A 12190-nucleotide genomic window follows, 5' to 3' on the forward strand; every position below is an offset into this window, starting at 1 on the left:
AGGCGGGTGAACAAAACAAACAAACAAACAAAAGGCAGGGGCAGGGGACTTTACTGGAATTTAGAATTGGACATTCAAAGCAGACCAAGGGCACAGGAGGTTAGATATAATAAAATAAGTTATATAATAAAATAAGGAAAAAAATCCCCAGTGACACAGCCACTGCAGTGGCAGGGCCAAAAGCACCAGCCAGAGTGGTCCTTCCTTGAGCACAGTAGAGGGATAAGGGAAGTAAAGGAACCTGAAATTTGGGAGGCCTGAGGCATGTGGGGTACAGAATGTCTAGAGACCAAGGACATCGCCCAACAAACCTGAAAGTCACTCAGCACAATATCCATGTGCAGGGAAAGAAGCCATCTCTCCAGGTGGGATGCTAAGGACAAAGGAAGAAACCATTTTGCAGCCGTGGCATGGGGGCTGGCAGCAGAGGAAGCTGATTCCTGGCAAACCTGAGTTTGGCCCAAATTATAGGCCCAATAAACATATTGCACAACATAGAATGTGCTTGTGTGACACGGAACAAAATCAAATGTGGAGAGAGGTTTATACAGGAGACAACTGGTCACCCAGCTCTACCCCTCACCCTCCAATCTGACTACTTGCAGAACCTACTGGGAGAGATGCATCTGGCTGGGAACTCAGAAAGGCAGGGGCAGGAGAAATTGTTTGGAGGTTGAACCTGAGACCAGAAAATATGGTGTCTGCAGGTGAACTAGCTTCCCCACCACATGAGTGGAACCCAGGGGAGATCCCTGGGTTAAAGTCTTCCAGCATGGACCAGTAAATACTGGGCACTGGAAGTGCACTGATTTAAAATCTCCAGACCAACTGGCATTCATGGAAGAGCCTGTAGCTCACCTAAACCCTGTCTCTAGGAATTCCATTTATGGGAATACCTCTCTCACTCCAGCAATCTGAGAGTGGAGCATCACACTCCAGACTACCCCACATAAAACTGCTGAGAAGAGAAGATGAGGATATTTTGAACTCTAATGGAAAGAATTCTTTAAGTCTTCATCAAGATTTTTTTCTTTCTTTCTTCTTTTATTTTTTTCCCTTTGTTTAATTGTGAGCTTGGTGGTACATGGACATTTTTACATTTTCATATTTTTTTCTCATTTCTAGCATTTTTGAAGCCAGTTATTTTTCATGGATTACTTTTATTTTTGTGAACTAGGATGTTTGATTAGTATATTTTAGTTTTGTTTTGTATTGTTTTATTTTTAATTTTTTAAAATTTTTTTATATATACACATATGTATATATTTCTTTCTCCTGTTTCCCTTGCTTCTCTTTTCTTTTGCTAAGAGTCAATCTCTATTATTCTTTTTTACTCTTCCTTTAAAAATCTTTTACTTCCGTCTTCTCTTTTGATCTCCCTCATAATCATCACATCCTATATCACTTCTGTTCTCTCCCTATCCACCATTTGAAATTGTAAACCCTTTTGTAAACTTGCTGTTTTTATTATAAGAAAAACTGATCATATCACTTCTGTTTACTGTGATAATTAATATTATAGATGTCACAGTAGGAACTATTTGGCTTACTACTGTATATTGCTTGCATTGGTGGTTGTTATTTTTTGTCTCTCCATAAATAGTGAGGTACTGGAAACCTTCAGGGACACAATAAGTCCACAGGTTAGAAACTCTACTACCTCAGACCTATACTGTTAGGTGGATAGAGACACAAACATGAAAAAGCAAGGAAATGAACTGTACCAAGTAAATAAGATACTCTAATAACAGAATCCATCAACACCACAGGGAAGAAATGTCAGAGAAGGAGTCTAGAATGTACATAGTTAAAGTGATCTGCAAAGTAAAGGATGGTATAAGGAATGAAATTAGAAAACACAGGAAGTGAAAGATCATGTCAAAATACAGGAAATGAAAGATCAGGTCAGAAGCAGATATTCTGAAAAAAAAAACTAAGGAGAAATATTTGAAATGAAGGAAACAATAAAACAAATTAAAATTTCACAGAAATCATCACTAACAAACCAGTCCACTTGGAAGATAGAACCTCAGGCAATGATGACAAAATATATAATCTAGAAAACAGAGTTGACCATGGAAATAAGATGTTAAGAAATCATGAAGAGAACTTCTAAGAATTATGGGATAACATGAAAAGACCAAATTTAAGATTTATCAGGATACATGAAGTCACAGAGATACAAGCCAAAGGAATGTATAATCTTTTCAATGAAATAATATCATAAAATTTCCCAAACCTAAAGGATGAAATGAAAAACCAAATACAAGACACTTCAGGATCCCAAATATACAAAATTACAACAAATCCACATCAAGGCACATTATAATGAAAATGCCCAGTATACAGAATAAGGATAGAATTTTAAAGGCTGTGAGAGAAAAATATTAGATTACATATAAGGGGAAACCAATTTGGATCTCAGCTAATTTCTCAACCCACACCCTCAAAGACAGGAAATTCTGAAAAAAACATATACCAAGCTCTGAAAAAAATGGATGCTAACCAATAATCCTATATATAGAAAAATTAAACTTCAGATTTGAAGATGAAATAAAAACCTTCCATGAAAAACAAAAGTTAAGATAATTCACTACTAGAAGGCCTGCACTGCAGAATATATTCAACAAACTAATCCATGGAGATTAAAAAAAAAAAAAAAAAGTGAAAACCAGTTTTTATTTGGAGGATCTATCTAGTGATGAGAGAGTTTTGTTAAAGTTACCCAGTATTATTCTGTTGTGGTCTGTTTGATTGTTGAAATTGAGAAGGGTTTGTTTGATATATGTAGATGCTCCATTGTTTGGGACATAAATACTTCTGATTGTTATGTCTTGTTGATGTATTGATGAGTTTAGGCCATTAACATTCAGGGTTATTGTTGAGATATGATTTGTATTTCCACTCAGTTTGGTTTATTTCTAGTTTTTAATTTGAATTAGTTTCTCCTTTGATGGACTATTCCATCAAAGGAGAAACTGTGGTTCCTTTGTTTGCTGAATGTTAATGGCCTAAACTCATCAATCAAAAGACATACACTGGAAGATTGGATTAAAAACAAGACCCAACAATACTCTGTCTTCAAGAGACTCACCTAATAGGCAAAGACATCCACAGACTGAAGGTGAAAGGATGGGAAAAAAAGTATCACTTACATGGATTGTATAAACATGCAGGGGTTCCTATCCTCATATCAGATAAAGTGGACTTCAAGCCAAAGTTAATCAGAAGGGATAAAGAAGGACATTTCGTACTGCTTAAGGTAATTATACATCAACAAGACATAACAATCAGAAGTATTTATGTCCCAAACAATGGAGCGTCTACTTACATCAAACAAACCCTCTCAATTTTAAGAATCAAACAGACCACAACAGAATAATACTGGGTAACTTTAATAAAACTCTCTCATCACTAGATAGATCCTCCAAATAAAAACTAAAATAAGTAACTGTAGTCGGGCACAGTGGTGCATGTCTGTAATCCCAGTGACTCAAGAGGCTGAGGCAGGAGGATTGAGAATTCAAAGCCAATCTCAGCAAAAGTAAGGTGCTAAGCAACTCCATGAGACCCTGTCTCTAAATAAAACACAAAATAGGGCTGGGGGTGTAGCTCAGTGGTCATGTGGCCCTGAGTTCAATTCCCAGTACCAAAAAAAAAAAAAAAAAAAGATTTAGACTCAATAGACATATATAGAATATTTCATCCATCAATGAGAGAATATACTTTCTTCTCAGCAGCACACAGATCTTCTCTAAAATAGATCATCTTATGCCACAAAGAAACTCTTATTAGCAAATACAAAAACATAGAGATAACACCCTGCATTCTATCAAATCATAATGAAATGAAATTAGAAATCAATAATAGAATAAACAGTAGAAACTACTCTAACATTCAGAAACCAAATAATACACTATTGAGTGATGAATGAATAGCAGAAGGGATGGAATTAAAAAAAATGATTACAGGTAAATGAGAATAGTGATAAAACATTTAAAAATCTCTGGGACAATATGAAGGCAGTGCTAAGAGAAAAGTTCACTACATTGAGCTCATTCATTAAAAGAATAGAAAGTCAACAAAAAAATGATCTATCATTACATCTCAAAACCTTAGTAAAAGAACAAATCAACACCAAAGGCAGTAGAAGAGAGGAAATCATTAAAATCAGGAAGGAATGAAACTGAAACAAAAAAACACAGATGAAACAAAAAGTTGGCTCTTTGAAAAAAAAATTTGATAAACCCTTACCTATACTGACAAAGAAAATGAGAGAAAATTCTAATTATTAAAATTCATGATGAAAAAGGAAATATCACAACTGGGCACTATTGAAATAGAGATGATAATCAGAAACTATTTTGAAAATCTATACTCCAATAAAATAGAAAATTTTGAAGACATCAACAAATTTCTAGAGACATATGACCTATCCAAACTGAATCAGGAGGACAGACACAATTTAAACAGATCAATCTCAAGCAATGAAATAGAAGAAGCCATCAAAAGCCTGCCAACTAGGACCAGAGGGATTCTCAGCCAAATTCTACAAGATCTTCAAAGAATTGACACCAATACTCCTCAAATTATCCCGTGAAATAGAAAAGGAAGGAACCCTTCCAAACTCATTCTATGAGTTCACCCTAATAACCAAAACCAAACAAAGACATACCAAGGAAAGAAAACTTCAGACCAATATTTATGATGACCATAGATACAAAAATTCTCAATAAAATTCTGGCAAATCACATTAAAAAACATATTAAAAAGACAGTGCACCATGATCAAGTGGGGATATAAGGTTGGTTCAACATATGGAAATCAATAAACATAACTTATTATCAATAGACTTAAAGACAAGAATCACATAATCATTTCAATAGATGTAGAAAAAGCATTTGACAAAATACAGCACTCCTTCATTGTTCAAAACATTAGAAAAACTAGGGAGAGTAGTTGGAGAAAAATTGAAAGTATTCCCTCTGAGAACTGGAACAAGGATGCCCTCTTTCACCACTACTATTCAACATCATCCTTGAAACTCTATCCAGAGCAACTAGACAGAAGAAAGAAATTAAAGGGATAGGAATAGAAAAACTAGAACCCAAACTATCACTATTTGCATGATTCTATATTTAGAGGATCCAAAAAATTCCACTAGAAAATTTCTAGAACTAATAAATGAATCCGGCAAAGTAGCAGGATATAAAATTAACACCCATAAATCAAATGCGTTCCTATCCATCAATGATGAATCCACTGAAAGACAAATTAGGAAAACGACCTCATTCACAATAGCTTCAAAAATATTAAAATATTTGGGAATAAATCCAATAAAAGAAGTGAAAGACCTCTACAATGAAAACTACAGAACACTAAAAATGAAAGTGAAGAAGATCTTAGAAAATGGAAAGATCTTCCATGCTCTTGGATAGGCAGAATTAACATTGTCAAAATAGCCATACTACCAAAAGCACTGCACAGACTTAATGCAATTATTAACACCATGTGCTGATGGTTATGGGCTTATGAACTTGACAGATATGAGTTTGAATCCTGTTTCTATTAATTACTCATGTGACTTCAGTCTAGTTGCCCAAAGTCTCTAAGATTGTTCTTTGATCCATGAAATGAGAGTATTATATTAAAATCCCAATGACATTCTTCATAGAAATAGAAAAAGCAGTCATGAAATTCATTCAGAACAATAAGAGACCCAGAATAGCCAAAGCAATTCTTAGCAAGAAAAGTGAAGCAGTAGGCATCACAATTCTAGACCTTAAATTATAATAAAAAGCCACAGTAAAAATGGCATGGTATTGGCACCAACACAGATATGTAGACAAATGGTACAAAACCACAGAAATAAACCCACATAAAAACAGTTATCTCATACTAGACAAAGGTAACAAAAACATATATCAGAGAGAATACAGACTCTTCAACAAATGGTGCTGAGAAAACTGGAAATCCATATGGAATAGATTGAAATTGAACCCCTATCTTTCACCCTGCACAAAACTCACTGAAAGAGGATCAAGGACTTTGGTGCTAGAATAGAAACCCTCTGCCTAAAAGAAGAAAAAGTAGGTCCAAATATCCATCATGTCAGCTTAGAAACTGACTTCCTTAAAAAAATACCTAAAGCACAAGAATTAAAATCAAAAATCAATTAATGGGATGGAATCAAACTAAAAAGTTTCACAGTAAAGGAAACAATTACGTGAAGACAGAGCCTACAGAATGGGAGAAAAATCTTTACTATATACACATCAGATAGAGCATTAATTTCCAGAATATATAAAGAACTCAAAAAACTTAACACCAAAAATACAAATTACCCAATCTATAAATGGTCTAAGGAACTGAATAGACACTTCATAGAAGAAGAAATACAATAAATCAACAAATATTTGAAAAAATGTTCAACATCTCTAGCAATTAGAGAAATGCAAATTAAAACTACAGAGATTCCATCTCACTCCAATCAGAATAGCAATTATCAAGACTACAAGCAGCAACAAGTGTTGGCAAGGATGTAGGAAAAAAGGTGCACTTATATATTGCTGGTGGGATTGCAGATTGATGCATCCACTATGGAAAGCAGTATGGAGATTTCTAAGAAAACTTGGAATGGAACAATTTGACTCAGTTATCCCACTCCTAGGTTTATACCCAAAGGACTTAAAATCAGCATACTACATTGACAACAGCCACATCAATGTTTATAGCAGCTCAATTCACAATAGCTAAACTATGGAACCAACTTAGATGTCCTTCAACAGATGAATGGATAAAGAAATTGTATATATACAAATGGAATATTACTCAGGCTTAAGGAAGAATGAAATCATGGCATTTGCTGTAAATGAATGGAACTGAGATCATGCTAAGAGAAATAAGCAAGTCCCAAAGAACCAAAGGCCAAATGTTTTCTTTCATATGCAGATGCTAATTCACAATAGGGGCAAAGGGGCAAGGGAAAGAATTGAGGTACTTTGGATTAGACCAAGGGGAGTGAAAAGAGGGGAGAGGGTGTTGGGGGTAGGAATGATAGTAGAAAAAATTGGACATTATCATCCTCTGAACACATATGATTAAATAATCTTTGTAACTCTATATCATGTACAACCAGTAGAATGAGAATACTCCATTTATGTATGATTTGTCAAAATGCATTCTACTACCAGGTATAGCTAATTAGAACAAATAAAAATTTTAAAATGAGCATGCAATTAGGGACGGATAATGTAAGTCAGTGATATGTTCTTAGCATGCTTGAGGCCTTGGGTTTAATCCTCAGGACCAAAAAACAAAAATAAAATCATGGAATTAAATGAATAATGATAAACAGAAAAGAAATTCAGTTGAAGTTTTCTTTTTCTTAATTAATTTATGAACTGTGAAGAAAATGAGAAAAGAAATGAATTTATCTTTTGAATTATACTCAGGCATTTTTTGTAATTTAATTTTTAACTGACACATAATCACTGTATGTATTTATGGAGTACAGTATAATAATTCAATAATATAAAACAAGTAATGATCCAGTCAGGGTAATTAGAATTTGTATTGAGATCCTTTGTCCCCTCTTCTAGTTATTTTGAGATATATAATATATTGTTGTAAACCAGCTACTTACTGTGCTGCATCTCTAGAACAAAGAACTTATTTCTTGTGTTTTGTGTACATTATCTAACCTTACTAGTCCCCATCCTCCCACCTACAATTTGTGAGGCACTGGGTTTGAGGCACTGGGTTTGATCCCCAGCACCACAATAGGCAAGACTAAATAAACAAAATAAAGGTAAAATATTTAAAAAATAAGATATAAATAAAACTTCTATGTGACCAAATAGTTATCTAAGAGGTCAAAAAGTCTGTTCTACTTTGTACTTCTATGAGATCAACTTTTTTTAGCTTCCACCAAGTGAAAACAAACATTTCTTTTTTTTTTTTTTAGCAGAAAAACACTTGTCTGTTATACTAATGGATAACTAAATTAAAATGTTATAGCAATTAAATAACAATTAAGCAAGAATAATGACTTTAAAATGTTTCAATTTTCATATTACTAAATTCAGTAATTATTCAAATACAAACTAAATTTTACATATAAATAATAAAAATATTATACCTAACAGCTTGGTTTCACTGCTTTAAGTATAAAATATAAGAACTGGGGTTGTGTCTCAGTGGTAGAGCACTTGCCTAGCACTCTTGAGGCACTGGGTTTGAGGCACTGGGTTTGATCCCCAGCACCACATTAGGAAAAACTAAATAACAAAATAAAGGTAAAATATTAAAAATAAAATAAGATATAAATAAAACTTCTATGTGACCAAATAGTTATGGTTGAAATATCTAAGTGATCAAATAGTTACGGGTGAAATATGACTTTGTCTATATAATCTCTGTGCTTTTGATTTTTATTTCTAATCCACCTTTTCACAGGAATATGTAGTTCCACAGTTAATAAAATCCAGCCAAAATTGCAATGATTGTTCAGAACTTAGAGCAGCAAAATATTTTTTTCCGGAAGATATTTTTCACAGACATTTAGAATTGCTGGCACATGGTGGTAATAAAAAGCAGACTGTGGTGGCGTCTCCCAGAAGCTCAGGAGGCTGAGACAGGAGGATTGCGAGTTCAAAGTTAGACTCAGCCTCAGCAACTCAGTGAGACCCAGTCTTTAAATAAAACACAAAATAGGGCTGGGGACATGGCTGAGTGCCCCTGGCTTCAATCCCTCAACACACACACAAAAAAAAAAAAAAAAAGAAAAGAAAAGAAAAAGCAGACTGTAAAAGTCAACTTTACTATTGTTTTTAAATACTGTACAGACCATGCAGTTTCCTTAGTTGCCTACTCTGCAGTGACTGCTTCCACTGCAGTACCCTTGGTCACTTAAGAGACCATTTATTTGTCTCTTGATACTGTCAGGTCTACAAGTATTTTTCATGATTACATTTATATGCTCGACACTGTGCTAGGTACTTTTAAACATCACTTCCTTTGACCTTGCTACAATCCTAGACTGTAAATACCTCTACTTACTCTCATTTCATGGATCAAAGAACAATCTTTGGGACTTTGGGCAACTAGGCTCAGGTCATACGAATAAATAATAGAAACAGCATTCAAACTCATGTCTGTCAGGTTCATAAGCCCATAACCATCTAACACTCTCCGCATTTATTCATGTGACAAATAAGATTGAGTACCTTCTGCAAGCTGGTAATAGAATAGTACATAAGAAACAATTCCTGTCAGCAGAGGGTTCTGGGATTACTCAATCACTCCACTTTTCCCAGAGTCAGTCTTTCTCCTATTTCTGTCACCACAGTTTTACTTATTTCAAAACTTTATCATAGATCATGTACTCTTTTGAATCTCCATTCTTCTCTGTCCATTTTTGGTCCTTGAACTTCCAAACTGTGAGCTAAGTAAATTTTCTCTTTTATAAAGTTAATTGCCTCATGTATTTCATTATAGTACAGCAAAGCTGAGTAATATACCAGGCCAGACCAATTTTTACTATTTTGGTAAAAGGTCTTAACACTTTGTGAGGAGTCTGAATTTTGGAGTCCATACTCATGTGTGTTGTAGGCTGGGGTCCACATTCATCTTGACTGCTTTTTCATCCATGCTATCAGGTGGATGAATGGCAAGCTTTCTATTATTTTCCAGGTAGTTTCACAGAAGGAGCAGCCCATTATAATTACTCTTTTAGGCACAGGCACTGAGGCTTGAAATAATTTCACTCTGGACAATCAGAATCCCAATATGTTCAGGCTGGGGATGTAACTCTATAGCAGAGTATGTGCTTATCCTGGGCAAGGCTCTGGGTCTAGTTCCCAGCACTGAAGAAAAAAAAAAAAAAGAAAACAAAAGCAAGACACAATCCCCAAGAGGTAAGAACCCTCAAGTTCTTTCAGATGTTCACTGTTCATCTTTGAGTTTATTCTTCATTTCTCTAGTTCTTCCAATGAGGCACTACTTCCTAAAGTTTTCACCACCTTCCAATAATCTGTTAGGTTGTGAATTCACAAGTGGATTAATCCACTGATGAGTTTACAGCCCTCCTTATCCAATCACCTCACCAAAGACATTGCCTCTGCATTTGGGGATGAATCCTTCAACACACAAACTTTTGGGGGATATTTCAGACCCAAACAATAACAGCAAGGGAGAAAATATAGCTTCTCTGGTGCTCTCAGCAGCAGAAGTTTGTGGTTCATTGAGTTCAATTAATGTCATTATGCCACAATGTCATCCATCACCATCTCTCTTCATTTCCCATTTTGAATCCCAAGACGGTGCATGTGATAGGCCCAGTTTTGGGCTTCTGTTGCTAAATTAATAAGTTATGATCAGGGAGAAAAGGAATATAATACAGAGACAGTTCCTCCTGCATGTGAGAGGCACTACCTAGAATGTGGTGTTGGCTCTAAATAGGCAGCCACTCCCAGATTTAGGAACTGTATGACCTAATGATGCAAGAAGCTATCAGATGCATATACAAATATGATTTTCTGCAGCTGACAGATGTTCCAGCACTAGGAATTATGTTCTTTAACCAAAATATACAATGTATAAATTTTGTTTTTAGTTTTTCTGGAAGGTATGTGTACACTGAATATGGAATCATTTATTATCTCATTTTCCTTAATATGGAACACACTCTAAAGAAGCTCAGTTTACACTGAAATAGACTTCTATTTCTGACAGCATGCCATATTAGCTGCTCTAAATGAGCCACCTGCTGAAAACAACTAAAAATTGTGAGTTAAAAAAAATCTAACATATTGATGAACTGGTAGGGAATGAAGGAATCCTCCCAGGAACTTTAAAAGAAGGAAGAAAAATGAGCATATTCTGAGAAAGTAAGGGAGAAAGTGGGCTTTGGTTTAGAGATTATCAAATTCTAGATACCTAGAGCTCCTGCTTTGATAGTCCTGTAGCATGCCAGAGTGAGAAAATAAAGACATGGTATGTGTACACTGTTCAAAAGAAAGAGTCAAAAAGGAGACAAAAATTTGAGCCCTTCAAAGCTGTATTCCCTGTGTAAGGGTTAACGAGAAATAAACCTCATGCACTGAAGAGGTCAGTAAGGAAACATGCATTAGACTTGGAGACCTATAAAGGAAGAAAAAAAAATCTCCTGAGAAGCTATGAGACATTTGATTTAGAGGCTCGAATTCAATCTATCTGTGCAATACAAAAAAAAACCTCCACTGCAGAATTTAAACTGATCCTCTGGTTGAAGATGTTCCCAAGCAACTTGCAGAAGCGAATTCTAATGGTCTCTATGACTCAATTTTAACTCCAGCTTCAGAGAATCCCCATTTTTATAAACCCATAAACATGAATTCAGAATTGAGAATCAAGTGTCTGTTTTTGATGTAGAGCACAAAAAGATGCACAAAATTTTCAGTACTGGATTTAACAGCAACAGAATATAGACTAAATATGCTTAATGTGTGTAAGAAATAAAAGCTCTGAAAGAGAAAAAAAATGAAGCTGCAAAACTAAGAAGCACTTGATGGAATATATAAAAGAAAGATTAAGAGAAATGGAGGATAAACTAAGAATGTCTTAAGAATGTTTTATACATGTTCTAAGGGATAATTTTCCCAAAAAAGGAAGGCAGTTAAGAAGAGTGGAAAATACCAATACGTGACATTTATTTAGTGCAAGAAATTTCAAGAAAAAAATCTTTTAAAAGACGGAACAGTGAAATACCTAAATATATAACTGGTGACTCTTTGCCAGTTGTCAAAAAGTAGAAAAAGAATGCTTGAAATTACAGACCTCTAATACAGGCTATAATAATCTGAAGTTATTGGTAGTTCAATATTAACTATACAATACTATGGTTGATCGCTTTTTATTTTTGTAAGTGCAGGTTATATATATATAGATCAACCAACAAGATGCAACGCAAAACACAATACATAGGTGGTTATTGAGGACTACTTGTACATCTTTTAAGATGGGAAACTCACATTCAAGCCGCAGTCTCAGGACAAACTACCTTAAAGCTGAAGGGAAACCAAACAGATATCCCGTTTCTAACGAGAGTGCATCCTGAGGCTAAGTTCCAGCAGAGAGTTCTGTTTTAAACAATCCGAATTGGCCGAACTTTGCTGATTATTCCAGCGTTTAGAATCTTTACTATTTGCTA

Source organism: Callospermophilus lateralis, chromosome 1, assembly GCF_048772815.1.
Source record: "Callospermophilus lateralis isolate mCalLat2 chromosome 1, mCalLat2.hap1, whole genome shotgun sequence".
NCBI classification, from domain to species: Eukaryota; Metazoa; Chordata; class Mammalia; order Rodentia; family Sciuridae; genus Callospermophilus; species Callospermophilus lateralis.